The following is a 19,771-nucleotide window of genomic DNA, read 5'->3' as shown; positions in this document are numbered from 1 at the left end:
CGTAACAATTCCTCTTCTACCGTAATTAATAGTGTGCGAATTTTCAGTGGTGGGGGTAACACTTAACTTGAAGGTTCTCTTGTTAGTAGGAGCAGGAAAATTCCCACGAATATATGAGAAAATCTTAAATTCGCTTTCCATTAAGAATCAAAAGGGAAGGTATCAGAATAGAATTCTATGAAAGAAGGAGAAATTTGTGACTAAGGGTACGTACACGTTGGAGCGACGATAAACGATAAAAGAAGCAGCGATGCTATATCAGAGAGAATTGAAGCATGCATTGTTATTGAGGTGTGCATATTGGAGTAACGATAAGAGCGAAGATGCACGATAAAAGCGACGAAAAAGATAAGTTCCATTTTCTTCGCTCTTGTCGTTCATATGATCTCTGATTAAGATAATATTAATCTGTATAAATACCGGTGGTTATCAATATATCCGAATATTAACCGATTTATTATTATTTCGGCTTATTAAATTAATTATTGTGGATATTGACAAATTGATCAGTTGTGTATTTATTCGTCATCTGTTATGTGATCACAAGAACCAATTACAACACAACGAATTTAGGCTATACTATCTTTGGGATGAGAAACGGGTTTAATTTTGTACGTATTTAAGTTATATTAACCTTGAACTTAGCAGCTGATATTTCCTATATATATATATATATATATATATCTTCTTTCATTAAGTGGATGCATAGAATATTTTCTACTGATTATTACACTCTTACTACGTCATACTACTTTCGACCAGTAAAACGGTACGAAAGGACGTATTTCAACCAATCATGGCTGCTTATCGCACAATTTTATCGCGTCCCTAGCATTTGTTTAATTTTATCGCGTCCCTAGCATTTGTTTAATTTTATCGCGTCCCTAGCATTTGTTTCTTTGTTTGCCAACATTTGAAACTGCGCTGGTCTGGACGTCAAAAAAAATATATATATATAAAATTACAAATCACTCCAGTCGATGCACAGCAGTTTCAAATATGACTCGCATTGGCATTCAAGAACAAGAATTAATAAAAATCACTGATCATACCTATGCATCTTCTGAAATCCGATTTACAAATAAATGAAGAGCACCATTCGGAAATCCTGAATAAGTTGAATACACTATGTAGGCCTAAATCAACGAGTTCCACTTCTATTACGCACACCTTCAATATAACATCAATTGAACCACCAACCACATTCAAATTTGAAAATTGTACATTCAATAATTATTCCTTTTAAAATTATTCATTCGGAAATCCTGAATAAGTTGAATACACCATGTAGGCCTAAATCAACGAGTTCACTTCTATTACGCACACGTCCAATATAACATCAATTGAACTACCAACCACATTCAAATTTGAAAATTGTACATTCAATAATTATTCCTTTTAAAATTATTCATGTTTATTTTTTATGTCATCGTCGTTAATTAAAACTTTTCTAACACTTGTGTACAGTATATCAGTTAGGTTATGTTATAGCTTCTGCTATATGATATTATGGATAGTCACGTACCAGAGATTGTTTAATATTAAGATTTATTGAAAATCATCTGTCAAGTGACGTTTATTACTGGGATTCGGATAATTGAAGTGGAATGTTGCACTTTAATAAAAATGAAACTGAATCAACAATGCCTTCTTGACTAGTAACAGTCCACAGAGTTCAATGATGATTCCATAGTTGGCACAACTGATACCGGTAACAAGAAAACATAATCATAAAACACTACTGCCATCTAGCGTAATGTTGAGATGGTACAATAATAATAATAATAATAATAATAATAATAATAATAATAATACTTATTTGTCAGAAACCAATGTACAAGGCCTGGATATGACATCATCAGGTTCGATAGTTTATACATTTGAAGACAGTTGTATTTTCATAAGCCAATTAATATTTTATTGTATTGGAGTACTTCGTTACTTCTAATCTTTATATACTTTCTTCTAATCGTGTAATAGTCAATTAAATCCCACTCGAGTTTTGATTTTCTCTAGATAAATCTGCTCGTGTTCCACTCGCAGATTTATCGATAAAATCAAAACCTCTAGTGAGATTAATGTTGATAAATCAAAACGTTCGCTTCCCGCGTCCTCGTTGCTCCGATATGAACACTTGATTCTTTGATAATTCCAAAGCGTCTCTAGATCGTTTCTTTTATCGTTTATCGTTGCTCCAACGTGTACGTACCCTTAGTGGCAACGATACTTATGCGCGCGCGCATGCACGCACACACTCTTTATATACATTACAATGCAATAATACAGAGTGGAAGTCATGTAACTCTCCAGATGTTAACAACTTAAGGCCCATTCACAATGAAAATTAAACATAACGTAAACATAACACGTGTGTGGAAACAAACATACCGAATCAACAAAACTACAGAATCTATTACATAAAAATGGAGAATTGCACAATGACTGACGATGTAGCTATTCAATTTATGTTTCTAATAACTACAATGGCATCAGTATATGGCTTTCAGTACTTGAAATCAAAGAAACGGAGATGTAAAAAACGATGGTGGATTCATCCATTGAATCAGAGAAGAATACAACAGGGGGACTTTTATACTAATATATTTTGAAACACCAATACTTTGAACTATAAAATAAAGTTAGCTATAAAATGATTTAACTAATATCTACCTTCAGAATTAATTTTCTGTGCTATTTTTTTCCATACATTCTCTTTTAATGTAATATCTTTGTATGTTTTATGTTTCTTATCGTATAGACTAGGGTTTTCTTGGTATAAAATAATCAACTTTTCGTCATATGATTCCATGTTGCGCGCCTAGCTATCATCACGGCCAATAGATCAAAATATTGCTTGTAGGCAAAGCCCATGAGATGTTAAACAAAAAGTGAAAACACGCTTTCCGCTTGTGTACTGTTTCCAAATCGCATAAACATAAGCATGAAAGTTTGGAGTTTGCAAACATTCATGTTAACGTCTTATGATTAAGATTAAGTTTATGCTTATGTAATTCATTGTGAATGCTTTCATTAAATAACATGGACACAAGGTTTTATGCTTACGTTATGTTTATGTTTAATTTTCATTGTGAATGAGCCTTTATACTCTGGATAGAGTACAACAAAACATTCTAATGTCATACCAATCCTTAATGAATACATTTCTCATAAAAAGAAATTTCATGAATGCAAACACTGATTTACTCGATAAATACTGTTCGTACGATTCTGATTTTTACTATTATCATTAAAGAAAATGGTAAGGAATGATTTCTCCGTTTACAGTTTTTAAGTCAAGTTTTCGTGCAAATTAGATAACAGATTAACACATATCGTTATTTCCTACCATTAGGAAATCTGGCAACCCTAAGGACTAAGGAATGGAACGTTACTATTCAGACCGAGTGAGTGTGTGTTTTCGTAGGTGAGCCGACGATGCACTGTTGCCAAACTACACAGACTGTCAGCCTTATTTTCTAATTAGCCATGCATTTAATTACAAAACGCATAATAGGTTATAAAACTTTCATCTTGTATAATTTACACAAGAAGTGACATAACTGATTGGAATTCATCTTGAAAATATACTCGTACATTCTGTACCCATGTCTGACAAAAAAAAGAACAGAGTGTATGAAATGACGGATACGATGAATTGCATGCAAGACAGACCGGCAGATAAGTTGCAGGTGTTCAAGAACAAATTGGGCGCTGCCAGTGGAATAATGACGCCGACGGGGGGTCCTTTTACTCCTGTTCATTAGCAAGTGTGAACAGCGGAGAGATAGAGAGAGTTTAACGATGGTGCCAGAGGTCTCTTAAAATATGTCCCAGAGCTCTCGAAGGAAAAGAAAACTAAACAAACCCTTACTACACAAGAGCGGAAGCATGTGGTGGTGAAGAGTATAGTCCGGGTCAGCTTACTTCATACGCTAAGGGTGAAATCTAACCATTTTCCCCCCATTGCTAGTAGATTTTGGTGATTTTCTAGTTTGCAGGTTGAATTTTCTTTTACCAACTTCGTTTCGAATTTCGATACTGACAGACACTACAAATGGTAGTGATTTTGTAACTGGTATGTTGGCAGCGCTGTTCTGCAGTTGGTTCCCAAACAAAATATCAACAACGTGAGTTGGTTCCCCATGTTCAAATATCATCAACGTGAGTTGATTCCCCATGTTCAAATATCATCAACGTGAGTTGGTTCCCCATGTTCAAATATCATCAACGTGAGTTGGTTCCCCATGTTCAAATATCAACGTGAGTTGGTTCCCCATGTTCAAATATCATCAACGTGAGTTGGTTCCCCATGTTCAAATATCATCAACGTGAGTTGGTTCCCCATGTTCAAATATCATCAACGTGAGTTGGTTCCCCATGTTCAAATATCCATGGCTGTGATTATGGATTTTACTACTATGCTCAGTGAAAAGGGGAAAAAACTCTCAGTGATCAGTGATTACAAGTTCGGTTTTCAGAAAACATTATCTGGTGGTGCGGAAAGATATACTTGTGTATAAAATGGGAAGGGAAATGTTTTCTGTCTTGATCTAGCGCGGGAACCAAAGGAGAAATCAACCTGGAACCAACTCGAGTATAGCTCTGGGACTCACTGGGAACTAATTCACAGATTTGGGAACCAATTCCAGTCCAGCCGTTGGCAGCTGAGGCAGACGTCGATACTGGAGTTCCCTGGAATTATAATTGTACTAGATTTCTGAGCCGGTTACTGGAAGCTACTAAAATGTGAACACACTAATAATTAATTAATATCAGTATTAATATTAATACATAATAGTTATTTTATGAGTTGCGTTGTGGTTATAATTTAAGACTATAATCAGGTAAATTTTCGGAGTTAGTATTAATAATTTCATGTGGTCAAACAAAGTACATTTTTAGGTTAGGTCTCGTGAATCAATGTTTAGTCAAACCAATGAATTTCATATTGCCAGACAAAATACCTAACTTGTTGATCCCTTTCTCGTATAGTTTGCCTACGAAAATATGTTACATATGATTGAATTATTTAGAATAATCTTTCAACATAAAGGTAAAGTACTGTAAGTAAATAAGTCATTTAGTACGTAGGATCGTGTGATATCTGGTAACAGTTGACAACACTGACAAGACGGTAATATTTGCTGCTCAGGAACTGTTCTTACGTGACCCTCACTATAGAAAAGGAACCGTCTCAGCCTCTTTTTCCCCTCCGGTCTTCCGACTAAAACTCTATATGCATTTTTTAATTCAGCCATGCATCCTACATGTACTGCCTATCTCAAACGTCCGGACTTGCGGAACTACGCATGCAGAACACTACTTGCGTCGGTTGTTTTGGTTGGTGTTAGTAGAGGCAATTCAGTGTTGCCAGATGTAGGGTAAAATTTCTTGGCATTGGGCAGACTTGGCTAATTTCGTGATATTTCTTTTTAAATTCACCAGGAAACTATACCAGCGACAAATGTAACTTTGATGGTATAGTATAAATCAGGCGTCTCAAGGCCAACGCATGAAAGTTGTTACAGAGAGAAAATGTAGATAGCGTAATCAGCAGAAGAAATAAGTGCAATACCCGAAGATAGCCGATCGCTGATTCATGTTACAAGCATGAGCGAGCTAAGTTGTAACTGTCGCGGGAGAAATGCCACAAAGCTGCACTTTTGAGTTGTACTGGTACAATAGACGGTTATTTTCGGAAGGAATAAAATTTCTTACATTCATTAATATTTGCAGATGATCAAGTGATAATGGCTCAATCTCGTGAGGATGTGAAATATATGATGAGAAAACTCCTGGATTCATTTGAAGCAGGTGGATTGCAAGTAAATATGAAAAAAAACTGAATATCTTGTAGTAGGTGGAAACGGAAGAGACATCTCCTTACACTAAGGAACTATTAGAGCTGTTCAAAAATTTAAATATTTGGGGTCATATATTGATGATTTAGGGAGTTGTAACTCCGAAATAGATAGTAGATTGGTGCAAGCAAGAAAAGCCGTAAGGATGCTGAATGGAGTACTGTGGAGCAGGACGATATTGAATGACACCAAGAAGAGGATTTTGACGGCGGTTGTGGAAAGTATAATGACATATGGCGCAGAGGGGTGGACATTGGTAGAAAGTAAAAAATCTAAGATTTTGGCAGTGGAAATGGATGGAATACGACGTGGTGCCAGAGTTTCCAGATTAGAAAGAAGGAGAAATGAAGAAGTGAGACGGATGATGGATATGGAGGAGACAGTGATGGACAGAATTGAGAGACGAACTCTTCAATGGTATGGACATGTCAGAAGAATGGAGGAAAGTAGGTGGCCTAAAACTCTTTTGGAATGGTCACCTCATGGTAGAAGGAAGCGGGGTAGGCCAAGAACAACCTGGAGAGGACAGATCCATAGATTGATGAGTGACAGGTCCCTGGAAGGAGATGAATGGCTTGACCGGGAAGATTGGCGAATGGGAATACAGGGTAACCGCTAAATAGTGGAGAAACCCTCAAAATGAATTAAATAAAATTTCTTAAGTAGTTTTCAGTAATAATAATAATAATAATAATAATAATAATAATAATAATAATAAATTTACTTTCTAATGATATATCAATGAGTAAAAATAAGACATCTGAAGCACGAAGAACCGTACATGTTACGTAATTATTTAAGCACAAGGAACTGGCCACCTTACCCCATTATCTCCTAGCCTAGCTGCCTCATAAATGGTGCCTTGTTGGTATCACTTGTGAGGTTCAGACCTGTCTTCGGACAGTTGACTAAACAACAATATTTCATTTCTAGTAAACGGTTTTTTGTATCTCTCTTTTTTTAAGTTTATACTATATTTAATGAAACAAAATTCAATTAAATAATAATAAAATTACAATTAAACTTGTTGGTTGTTAAAGTACGTATTTTATGATACGTCAATAGTAATATATTAATTATAATAATAGTTACATTATATAGTTCGTGATGTTTTCAATAATTAAAAGTAACCAAAACTTATTATAAATTCACAAACAATCTTAAATCTGGTCTCAGATTCTTTTCTCAAGTCCTTCAGTATTTCATTATATTTGTTACACTGGCCTTGATTCAAATTAGGTAACAATTTCAGATTAATAAAGTAGTAACAATTACTCACTGAAACTTGCGACTCCTACAATTTCACTTTCCCTATAAAAGCTTTATTTCTTCATGCATTTGCGGTAATAAGGACATCCATTCCTCGGAGATGGACACAACATCGTAGCGGTTGCAGATGTCTATTCAAACGTCGCGGTCAATGACGTCATCCGGAGATACACGAACTGCTCCCGCATCTTGTTCCACTCTTACATAAAAAAAATAGAGAGAGGAGGAAGTGCTCCGAGGAGGCCCTATTGAGACGTCTGGTATAAATGGCAGACGATGTACTATAACATATATTTGTTCACTGCACTCTTGCAATGTCATGAGCGGATTTTTTTTTAGAAATTACTTAAAGAGTTGTGAGATCAAGATGTTCCAGTATATCTCCGGCCAACACCGTAGCTCAGTCGACTAAGGGTACGTATACATTGGAGCGACGATAAACGATAAAAGAAGCAGCGATGCTATATCAGAGAGAATTGAAGCATGCATTGTTATTGAGATGTGCATATTGGAGTAACGATAAAAGCGAAGATACACGATAAAAGCGACGAAAAAGAAAAGTTCCATTTTCTTCGCTCTTGTCGTTCATATGATCTCTGATTAAGATAATATTAATCTGTATAATTACCGGTGGTTATCAATATATCCGAATATTAATCGATTTATTATTATTTCGGCATATTAAATTAATTGTTGTAGATATTGGCAAATTGATCAGTTGTGTATTTATTCGTGATACATTATGTGATCACAAGAACCAATCACAGCACAACGAATTTATACTACCTTTGGCATGAGAAACGGGTTTACTTTTGTACATATTTAAGTTATATTAAACTTGAACCTAGCAGCTGATATTTCCTGTATATCTTCTTTCATTATGTGGATGTATAGAATATCTTCTCCAGCTATAACGGCTGGGGGAGATCATCGTGCTAACCACACGATACCTCCATTCTGGTTGGATGATCGTCCACCTCTGCTTCGGCATGTGGGCGTGAGGCCAGCAGCCGGCTGGTCGGTCTAGGCCCTTCACGGGCTGTAGCGCCACGGATTATTATTATAGAATATCTTCTACTGATAAATCAAAATGTTCTCTTCCCGCGTCCTCGTTGCTCCGATATGAACACTTGATTCTTTGATAATACCAAAGCGTCGCTAGATCATTTCTCTTATCGTTTATCGTTGCTCCAACGTGTACGTACCCTAAGGCGCTTGCTTGCCGATCCGGAATTGCGCTCGGGCGCGGGTTCGAGTCCCGCTTGGGCAGGTTACCTGGTTGGGGTTTTTTCAGAGATTTTCCCCAACCGCAAGGCAAATGTCAGATAATCTATGCTGAATCAAAAATTTAATATATTTTAAACTACACAGGCTTCCCACATCATGGAGACCATCTCATCAATATTATATGGATGGAATTAAAAGAAATGCACAAGATGAATAATAAAATAAAAAGCTTCATGAAAAAGTATTCTTTTTACTAATTTTAGGACCAACCATGTATAATAACAATTCAAGGTCTGTCGATGACATTCAAATAAAGTTTCTGAACAGAGCTTCTTGGGTCCAAACTGACTGTCCGCCTTTGTAGGTATCTGTTTACCCAGAAATAATGCTTTCTTTTTCTCCTACGTTTCTAGCCATTCTGAATAATTAAAATAGCAGCAGCTGTTGCAATGGCAACCACTTTGCTCGACATTTTCGCCACTGCAATGATGGGGTAATCATTAAGAAAATCAGTTCGGTATCAGTTTTTTCTACATCAAATCTCACAGAACATGTCGGGATATAAAACTTTTAACTTTCAGATTAGAATATTCCAGGTGGTTGGCTAGTCGGATAATGTTTCCTTGAGGTTAGAGATTCGAGAACATTCCGCAGAACGATCCCGTAGCATGTTTATCTCACGTGAACGCTGATTCTCATATCTGATATCTCGTCTCAGAGATACTGCAGAGCAATAACCGATAACTAGTGGCCTGCTTTACACTCCAGCCAGCGAGGAGCTATGTTACGACAAGAAGAAAATATGCGAAGGCCGCTTAGCATGCACAGGATTTGATTTGAGATACCTGCATTTCATACCAGTCATATTATGCTATACTGATGCATCAAATACCGTTAGGCATATGGACATAGTCCTCCTTTTTTTCCTTCATTACTGGTCAATTCAGATTAACTCCATATGTAGATGAAATTATTGGGGATCATCAGTGTGGTTTTAGGCGTAATAGATCGACTATTGATCAGATTTTTTTGTATTCGACAGATATTGGAGAAAAAATGGGAGTATAAGGGTACAGTAAATCAGTTATTCATAGATTTCAAAAAGGCGTATGGCTCGGTTAAGAGAGAATTTTTATATAATATTCTTATTGAATTTAGTATTTCCAAGAAACTAGTTCGATTGATTAGAATGTGTCTTAGTGAAACTTACAGCAGAGTCCATATAGGCCAGTTTCTATCTGATGCTTTTCCAATTCACTGCGGACTAAAGCAGGGAGATGCGATATCACCTTTACTTTTTAACTTCGCTCTAGAATATGCCATTAGGAAAGTTCAGGATAACAGACAGGGTTTGGAATTGAACGGTTACATCAGCTTCTTGTCTATGCGGATGACGTGAATATGTTAGGAGAAAATCCACAAACGATTAGGGAAAACGAGGAAATTCTAGTTGAAGCAAGTAAAGAGATAGGGTTGGAAGTAAATCCCGAAAAGACTAAGTATATGATTATGTCTCGTGACGAGAATATTGTACGAAATGGAAATATAAAAATTGGAGATTTATCCTTCGAAGAGGTGGAAAAATTCAAATATCTTGGAGCAACAGTAACAAATATAAATGACACTCGGGAGGAAATTAAACGCAGACTAAATATGGGAAATGCCTGTTATTATTCGGTTGAGAAGCTTTTGTCATCTAGTCTTCTGTCAAAAAGTCTGAAAGTTAGAATTTAAAAAACACTTATATTACCGGTTGTTCTGTATGATTGTGAAACTTGGACTCTCACTCTGAGAGAGGAACAGAGATTAAGGGTGTTTGAGAATACGGTTCTTAGACAAATATTTGGGGCTAAGAGGGATGAAGTTACAGGAGAATGGAGAAAGTTACACAACGCAGAGCTGCACGCATTGTATACTTCACCTGACATAATTAGGAACATTAAATCCAAACGTTTGAGATGGGCACGGCATGTAGCGCGTATGGTCGAATCCAGAAATGCATATAGAGTGTTAGTTGGGAGGCCGGCGGGAAAAAGACCTTTGGGGAGGCCGAGACGTAGATGGGAAGATATTAAAATGGATTTGAGGGAGGTGGGATATGATGATAGAGACTGGATTAATCTTGCTCAGGATAGGGACCAATGGCGGGCTTATGTGAGGGCGGCAATGAACCTGCGGGTTCCTTAAAAGCCAGTAAGTAAGTAAATACTGGTCAATTCGTCGTAACGTCCATGTTTCTGCCCCATATAATGCCACACTCCACACGAAGCACTTCATTAGTCTCTTCATTATTTTTGAAGAGGTCCGCAGAAGATGTTCCTTTTTCTACTAAAAGCTTCCTCATGGAACATATCACAATTTGAGGGCATGTTTTATTCTTTAGGAGCAACTGATATATATATTGTATATTGTAAAATAATCACATGTTATTAAATGAAGATCAGACGGTAAGGACAACGTAAGTGAATTTTGTAAAAACTTCTGGACTGGAGTCTGAAATGTAATATAGGCCTTTCAGCTGAATTTGGCTCTGGGCATCTAAGATTTCCTACAAAAAAATCTTACATTCTTAAAAGAATCTGAAATATAATTTGAAAACTATACATAGGTCTACATACCAGTTGAGTTAATTTCATAAAATTTTATGAAGACTATTTCGTTTATATGACGTCATTCCATTTTTGACCAATGAAGTGTAATGAAATTTTGAATTCCAACCAATCACAGTCACACTTTGCGATAATTTTTGCAGCTAGACTTATCGCTATCAATTTATCGCATGTTCGTTCTTTTGTTTAGTCGTTGTCGCCAATTGTTTCCCCGTAAATTGATGATCATGAATACATTAACATGCAACTACACGATTAAAATTTTCTTTCAACTTTAAAGCAATGAATGCAAGAATGATATTTAATATTAATTAATATATTTACACAGTGAAGACGATGTTCAAAACGGCGCACCATGAAGACACAAAATCTTTATGCATCTTAATTGAACGTACCTTTTAAACTTGATTCTTTCAATATTCTTCCCCAGATTGCACGCATACGCGATTGGAATATTGAACTGTGTAGATGCAGCTTTAGTTCCGTTACACACTACAGCGAGAATGCGTTTTTCGAGCTACAAAAAATGCTTTCGTGTAGCACTGATTGTAACGGTCGAAATAAGACACAGCTCACATTGGTCCTGCTGCCACAGGTAACTTAACCTATAAAGCCTATAAAATTTGTATTTTGTGAATGAAATGAAACGAAACAATTAATAGAAAGTCAGATGTTCAAATTTATGCAACATCATCGCATATCAAACCCAAAGACCTTGCATAGTAATAATAAGGTCTTTGATCAAACTGCCTTCCGTATGGCGTAATAAAATTCGTGAATTAATTAGGCCTATCTATTCGGAGATGGCTTCACTGTGTAGCAACATGTCTCGCTGTGAATACGTAAGCATTGGTATATAGCTGTCCCCACTGTTACTGTTAAATTAAATTAAGATTTCAGCAGATAATGAAAATGTATTTATGTTGTAATAATAAGAGAAAAGTGTAGTACATGTAATTAGCACTGTTAAACTTGCATTTCGCTTTTCGCAATTGGCATTACTGAATAATAACATCGAATTTCTTAATTGCAGTAATCGATATTCATCTACCAGTATTTCAACTTCACAATGTCTGAATAGATTAAGTATTCGTTAATATACAATTATTAACATTTTGTGATCGAATTTTGGGGATATATTATTTTTATTTTTATTTTATTCACGAAATAGTCCTAATAAATGTCACTCGAGGTCTGAGATTTCCCAGATAAATCTCAGACCTCTCGTGACATTACTACAGATCAATTTATACCTTCTTATTTGAGCCATCCATCGCATAGAACTTACGAGTCTTTTGAAATCATTTCAGACGAATGCCACAAATTCAACTTATTATTCACGTAGACTTTTCGTGAATGTTTTGGAGATGAGTAATAAGTTATTTCTATTCTGCAGAAAGATAAAAATTATTTCTACCACGCCTCTGTCACGTTGCGTGCGAATGTCTGTGAATTGTGTCAGGGAATGCTAAATGCTAGATAAAGTTCCGCACAACAAAACGATCGGCTGCAGCTTGCATTTGAACGTAGCGCCGCGCGTCGGTCGACCATGCAACTATAATGCAATAAATTGCTCACAGTCCTTCATCTGTAGCGCTTGGTTGCCTAGCGACTGATGCAGTAAAAATTTTGTTACAGTTGGGGAATTCGTGATCGGTATCGTCGCTTAAAGATTTGGAAGAGTTCTTGAGCATGAGAATCTATACTAATAACAAATCTGTAGCCGAAATTTTTCTGGTAATTTTCGATTTTCCAAAAATAATTGGTCCTATTAACCTCCCTGAAACCGAAAATCGCTTTTTTGAAATTTTTGTTTGTATGTCTGTCTGTCTGTCTGGATGTTTGTTACCTTTTCACGCGATAATGGCTGAACCGATTTATATGAAAATTGGAATATAAATTAAGTTCGTTGTAACTTAGAATTTAGGCTATAGGCCTATAGCATTCAAAATATTTTATTTAAAAGGGGGCTTATAAGGGGGCTTGAATTAAATAAATCGAAATATCTCCCTTATTATTAATTTTCATGAAAAATATTACACAACAAAAGTTTCTTTAAAAATAATTTCCGATAAGTTTTATTCTGTGCAAAATTTTGATAGGACCGATATTTAATGAGATAAATGAGTTTCAAATTTACAATAACAACGCCATCTGAGACGGTGTAATGAAATAAAAAACAAATGACTTCGTCTATAAGGGGCCTTGGACAGCAACAATCGAAAGCTATGAAAGATAGCCTACAGATAATGTTTCCGTGTTTGTATGAAGTAATATCGGAAGCTAAAATAACCGATTTGTATAATTAATTATTAATTCACCATTGGAAAGTGTAGTTTCTCTAGATGGACATAATGCTATAATGTTATTACAGTAACTTGTGAGTGAATGGAGGACAGGTAAGATTAAAATAGCTTCTTATGCGCAGAAAACTTGATAGGCTATTCTGTACATTCGTTTCCTGTATTTCTTAAAATAATTTTTATGACCAAATGAGTGCTCTCTGGATCAAAATGATGGCATTTTAATTATGCAAATACAATTTAAATTAAGTAACATAATAAACGATTTATCCTTCTATCAAACACGAATGTTCCCTGGATCAAATATCCTATTTTAATTATGTAATTACTTTATATTTATTTCTAACGGGTGCAGCGGAGCGCACGGGTACGGCTAGTTTAATAATAATAATAATAATAATAATAATAATAATAATAATAATAATAATAATAATAATAAGAATAATACATCGAATACTGATGAGATTTTTTTGTATTTGACAGATATTGGATTAAAAAATGGGAGTATGTAGGCACAGTACATCACTTCCTCATTGATTTCAAAAAGGCATATGACTCGATTAAGAGAGGTTTTGTATAATTTTTTATTGAATTTGGTATTCCCAAGCAACTAGTTCGGTTAATTAAAACGTGTTTCAGTGAAACATACAGCAGAGTTCGCATAGATCAGTTTCTGTCTGACGCTTTTCCAATTCACTGCGAGCTAAAGCAAGGCGATGTAAGGTCGGGGAACAGCCTCTGTCAGAGACCTTAGTTTCTCCCGCTACAGTTGTTGTTGTATGTACTCATAATGATTGCTCTGTTTACAATACGAGTTCCCTTTCCCTGCACTATCAGCTTTACTTTTAACTTTGCTCTAGAATATGCCATTATAAAAGTTCAGGATAACAGACAGGATTTGGAATTGAATGGATTACATCAGCTGCTTGCCTATGAGGATGACGTGAATATGTTAGGAGGAAATACACAAACTACTAGGAAAAACACGGGAATTTTATTTGAACCAAGTAATGAGATAGATTTGGAAGTAAATTTCGAAAAATACAAAATTGTGATTATGTTTCCTGACCAGAACATAGTTCGAAATGGAAATATAAAAATTTCAAATTTATCTTTTGAAAAGATGGGAAAATTAAAATACTTTGGAGTAACAGTAACAAATATAAAAGACACTCGAGAGGAATTTAAATGTAGAATAAATGTGGAAAATGCCTGTTATTATTCGGTTGAAAAGCTTTTATCATCCAGTTTGCTTTAAAGAAACTGAAAGTTAGGATTTATTAAAACAGTTATATTACCGGTTGCTCTGTATGGTTGTGATACTTGGACTTTCATTTTGAGAAAGGAACAGATGTAATGAGTGTTCGAGAATAAGGTGCTCAGGAAAATATTTGGGGCTAAGAGGGATGAAGTTACAGGATAATGGAGAAAGTTACACAACACAGAACTGCACGCATTGTATTCTTCACCTGACATAATTAGGAACATTAAGTCCAGATGTTTGAGATGGGTAGGGCATGTAGCACGTAGACGTGGATCCAGAAATGGATATAGAGAGTTAGTTAGAAGACCTGAAGGAAAATACCTTTGGGGAGGCCGAGACGTAGATGGGAGGATAATATAAAATGGATTTGAGGGAGATGGGATATGACGCTAGGGACTGGATTAATCTTGCACAGGATAGGGACCGACGACGGGCTTATGCGAGGGCGGTAATGAACCTACGGGTTCTCTAAAAGCCATTTGTAAGTAACTACTACTGTAATTAACAGTACTAAAAGTATAATACCGACGAAACCCGTTATCTTGACGTCATTTAATTGTTGGAGAATGAAAGTCCCCAAATGGTCAAGGCATCGTGGGAAATACAGAACGTTTCACATCAAAAGGACTGATTTTATCAGTTTTGGAGGTACCATGTACGATAAGATACTCCAAAATAAAACCGTACCAACAGCAGGGCCTAGACTAATGTATACTTTGCTCGTTGTGGCGAAAGACTCAAAGTAATACAGTCTACTGGGTGTTCAGTTCAAAATGTATCTTGGCTCGCTGTATGCCGTCATGTGGCTAGCTGATGAGCCTAGATAATTCAATCTTCCTACACTTCCGCAGCTCAGGTGTATAACCTAAGAGGCAGAGAAGTTGGCTAGCAAGTACGGCGTTCATTCTGAAGAGTACGTGCCGATACGTACGGTAACGCCGGTAGTGGCAGGAATGTGAACTGTTTGGAAATACGTACTGTCGGGATATGGGGAGAGGGTTAAGACGATTACTTACGTATTTGTTGACATTAACTTCGACGGTCAACATGAACACGGAGCATTTGATTTGTGTTGTGGAATGTTACCGTACGCAACCGATGATAACAAATACCCTGCGTACGACTTGCCGGCGCAAAACACAGTTCGAAAGGGGTTATGGCAGCACACAGACCGTACAGACCGCCATCTGTTGCTACGACGTTCAAGTTATACAGTATACGTTCTCAAGTTCAGATTGAAGAACGCCTTAAATAATAGGCAACTTCTCTAACATATAAGCTGAAACTCGCTTCAAATCGGTGATCCAACAACAGTGACGTCATGACACACTTTGAAATGAACACCCAGTATGTAACTCAAGACTCATTAGGAGTATCGGGAATCACAGCTTCCTCAACATCATGGTACTTGTCGTTCCACCCATCCATGCGGAGCAAAGAAACTATTAGAAGTTGCGTAATACGAAGGAGGGTGTTAATTTTTATCTTATATTGAACTCCTTAAGGACAGTCCAGAGATATGAATGCCAATAATATGGAATTCTGTCAACGTATCGTGTTATGATGCAACAGAGGTCAAGTTTACGACGTTCATGTTATTTGGTCCGCAGCAAGAGGCGGTGAATAATCTAATGCAGGCCTGCACAAGGTTTGCGCTCTCCGAGCCGGCTCACAGCTCATGAGCGGAATGCAGATATTAGCTGCGCTCTGTATAAGGGTGGGCTGGAAGAAGGGGTGATCTCGTAAAAAATTTACACAAAAGGAAGTACTATTACGAGTGCTTATGAAATGAATTCCCGTTCAGTGTTTGCAAAACTATCTTGGACTGTTATTAATTAATAAAGAAATATTTATTTTACAGAAATAATAGAAATTCTATAGCTACTTAAATGTACAATATCATTTTGTTATATTTTTATTTATCAGTATATCAAAACGAGGTTTTATGCTGTTGGCAGCTGAAAGGAACAGTAGCCTACTGATCCCAATGAAACATCAGTTACAGATGTTCGATGTCTGCCTTTATTAAGGTTGATTATAGAAAACAGTTGCTCACAAATATAAATGTTGAGCCAAACATAGCAATCATTTTCACAGCCAGCCTGTGTAGTCGTGGATATTATTGCTAATGTTTAGTCTTGTAAAACTCAAACAGACTACTAGTATTATCCAAATGATCTTTAGGCCTTAGGTCACATTGAAGATCAATAAGTTCGAGCTGTAAATCGTTAAATGTTAAATGTTACGTTCCGTCTTTTAGATTCCTCCATACTGTATTATAGCAGTAGGTAAGCAACGTGAAACAGTTACTGAGAATAGGCCTACACACTGCACTCCACTAGATAACTGAGTGGTCGGTTCTCTCTCCTCTACCTATAGCAAGTCTATGTCATTCTGACGTATCTTCCTCTCCGTTTCGGCGAGAGGTAAACACAGCTCTCCCGCTCCGAAGGAGCGCGCGCGCTTGTTGAGCGCTCTTTGTGCAGGTATGGTCTAATGCGAGTAAGTGAATTATGTAATAGGAGGTCCTCAATTTTTCTGCCCTACAATACAGTAGACTACCAGATAGTCATACCGTAGTTGACACCCCTGGCATGGAATACTGATACGTCGCAAGGAATACTGAAAACAAAAGTCTGGTTGCGGATATCAGCGGAGTTCAGCAGAGATGGTGTTGTGAATTTTCGTAATCAGCATGTGTGGGCTGATGAAAATCCCCATGAAGTTGAAGAAACAATGTATCAGCACCGATTCTCAATCAACTTATGGGCAGGCGTTCTTGGTGATAGATTAATAGGGCCAAACGTGCTACCACAGAGATTAACTGGGGAGCGTTATCGGGACTTTCTTATTGACGTATTAAAACAAATTTCAAAGAGTGTGTGATTACTTATGCCAAAAGGCAGAGAAATGCATTGCCATGAATGGACGTCACAGTGAGCATTTCCCATGAACAAGTATGTGTTGTAGGACTCATGTTTATTAGACATTATTTTCTTGTTTTGATGCATACTATACCTGGTAAGGTTTATCTTGTCTCAGTGGCAATAAAACCAAGTCCCTTCAAATGAGGGTAGAGATTATAAGAGTGTTGTAAATTTTCAGGATTCCTTTCAAAATCTTGTTATTGTACAGGCTACCGGAACTCAGTTTCTTGAAAGACAAGTTCAGTGACGGAACTACACAGTACGAAGAGAGATATTTTGTTATTTTATTTTGCGCTACAGAATGTATCAACTAATCCCTTCCGCCACTGGATGGATGGATGGCACCGCTCCACTCGCCCATCGCCATAACAACACAGACGAAGTAAGACATATCTCCTTTCTCTCTCTTTTCACAGTGAGACAAGATACATCACACAGGCTTTAGCACCTCCTTTTTTTTAACACCCTGTATAAGTTGCTTAGTTTACACCCAAGAATTATATCACCAAAATTTGACAGACATGAAGGGAAAAACATGAATTTTTTCCCTAAGAGTCGATGAATAGGCCTATATGAAAGAAAGGCTACTCAAATGCACGTTTCGTTACTTTTAGGAATTATTGTTTCTTGCGCAGTTTGTAGTGACAGCTATTTTTTTTTTAATTTAATCCCTCTCTCATGTGAATTGGTGATTTTGGGACGTTCCCTGTTAGAATAAAACTGCGGTAGAAATAATGAGAAGCTTGAAAAAATTTGTGAGTGTCCTGAGGTGAATCCGAATCTGCTACATGGAGTGTCACCAAAGATAATTACATACTCTGAACTCCGAACATGTTGAGATCTCTATCGCTGCTCCAGGCGAATGGGACGATGATAATTTTAAGTAGGCCACGGCCATTGTTGCCAATTGTCGGCGGTTTCATCACCTACGTCAAAAGCACAACAAAAGACGTCGCTTGATGCAGATAATGGATAATATCGTAGTCACTACTCGACGGCCTTGTTGCTCTGGGAGGCACAACATTCCACTGACACATTTACACTTACGAGCAATTAGTGGCCGGATCTACCACTAACACGTTAGCAATAAACGGTGTCATGCAATGGCTACGAAAGCAGTAATTTTAGGGGAAAATGTCACCAACGAGTTGTGTAAATGTTGACATATATTTTGAGATTTTTGGCGAAAATACTCTTTTACAGCAACTCTAATACCTTACTTACTTACTGGCTCTTAAGGAACCCGCAGGTTCATTGCCGCCCTCACATAAGCCCGCCATTGGTCCCTATCCTGAGCAAGATTAATCCAGTCTCTACCATCATATCCCACCTCCCTCAAATCCATTTTAATATTATCTTCTCATCTACGTCTCGACCTCCCCAAAAGTCTTTTCCCGTCTGGCCTCCCAACTAACACTCCATATGCATTTCTGGATTCGCCCGTACGTGCTACATGCCCTGCCCATCTCAAACGTCTGGATTTAATGTTCCTAATTATGTCAGGTGGAGGATACAATGCGTACAGCTCTGCTTATGTAACTTTCTCCATTCTCCTGTAGCTTCATCCCTCTTAGCCCCAAATATTTTCCTAAGAAACTTATTCTCAAAAACCCTCAGTCTCTGTTTCTCTCTCAAAGTGAGAGTCCAAGTTTCACAGCCATACAGAACAACCGGTAATATAACTGTTTTATAAATTCTAACTTTCAGATTTTTTGACAGCAGACTAGATGACAAAAGCTTCTCAACCGAATAATAACAGGCATTTCCCATATTTATTCTGTGTTTAATTTCCTCCCAAGTGTCATTTACATTTATTACTGTTGCTCCAAGATATTTGAATTTTTCCACCTCTTCGAAGGATAAATCTCCAACTTTTATAGTTCCATTTCGGGTCCTCCAGCTTGGGGGTTGGGCGAAGGGCTAACAACCCATCACCGTAAAAAATGGCTTGTTACGAAACCTAACAATAAGCAACTCTAATACCGGTATCGAAAAAGTGATTTTTGGCATAACGTCTGTTTTGAACAACAGATTGGATTTTCTTCGTAATCTTCTGTGACGTAATATAACCGTTGCGCTCTGCCTTTCACCATGGCGACTCGGATTCGATCTCCTTTTGGATCAAGGTGAAATTTATAGCGGAAAAAGCGATTGCTGAGGGTTTTTTAACAGCTTTTCCTGTATCTCCTCATCATTATCATCAGCCCTAAGTCAAGGGAAATAGTATGTCTAACGTTAGTACAACCGTTAAGGTATAAGTACACCTTTACATATAAAAAATTTTGTTTTGTATAATTTTGCTCTGTAAAAT

The sequence above is a fragment of the Periplaneta americana genome, chromosome 4, assembly GCF_040183065.1.
Source record: "Periplaneta americana isolate PAMFEO1 chromosome 4, P.americana_PAMFEO1_priV1, whole genome shotgun sequence".
NCBI lineage: Eukaryota > Metazoa > Arthropoda > Insecta > Blattodea > Blattidae > Periplaneta > Periplaneta americana.
The sequence above is the reverse complement of the archived record's forward strand: the minus strand, read 5'-3'. Positions refer to the sequence as shown.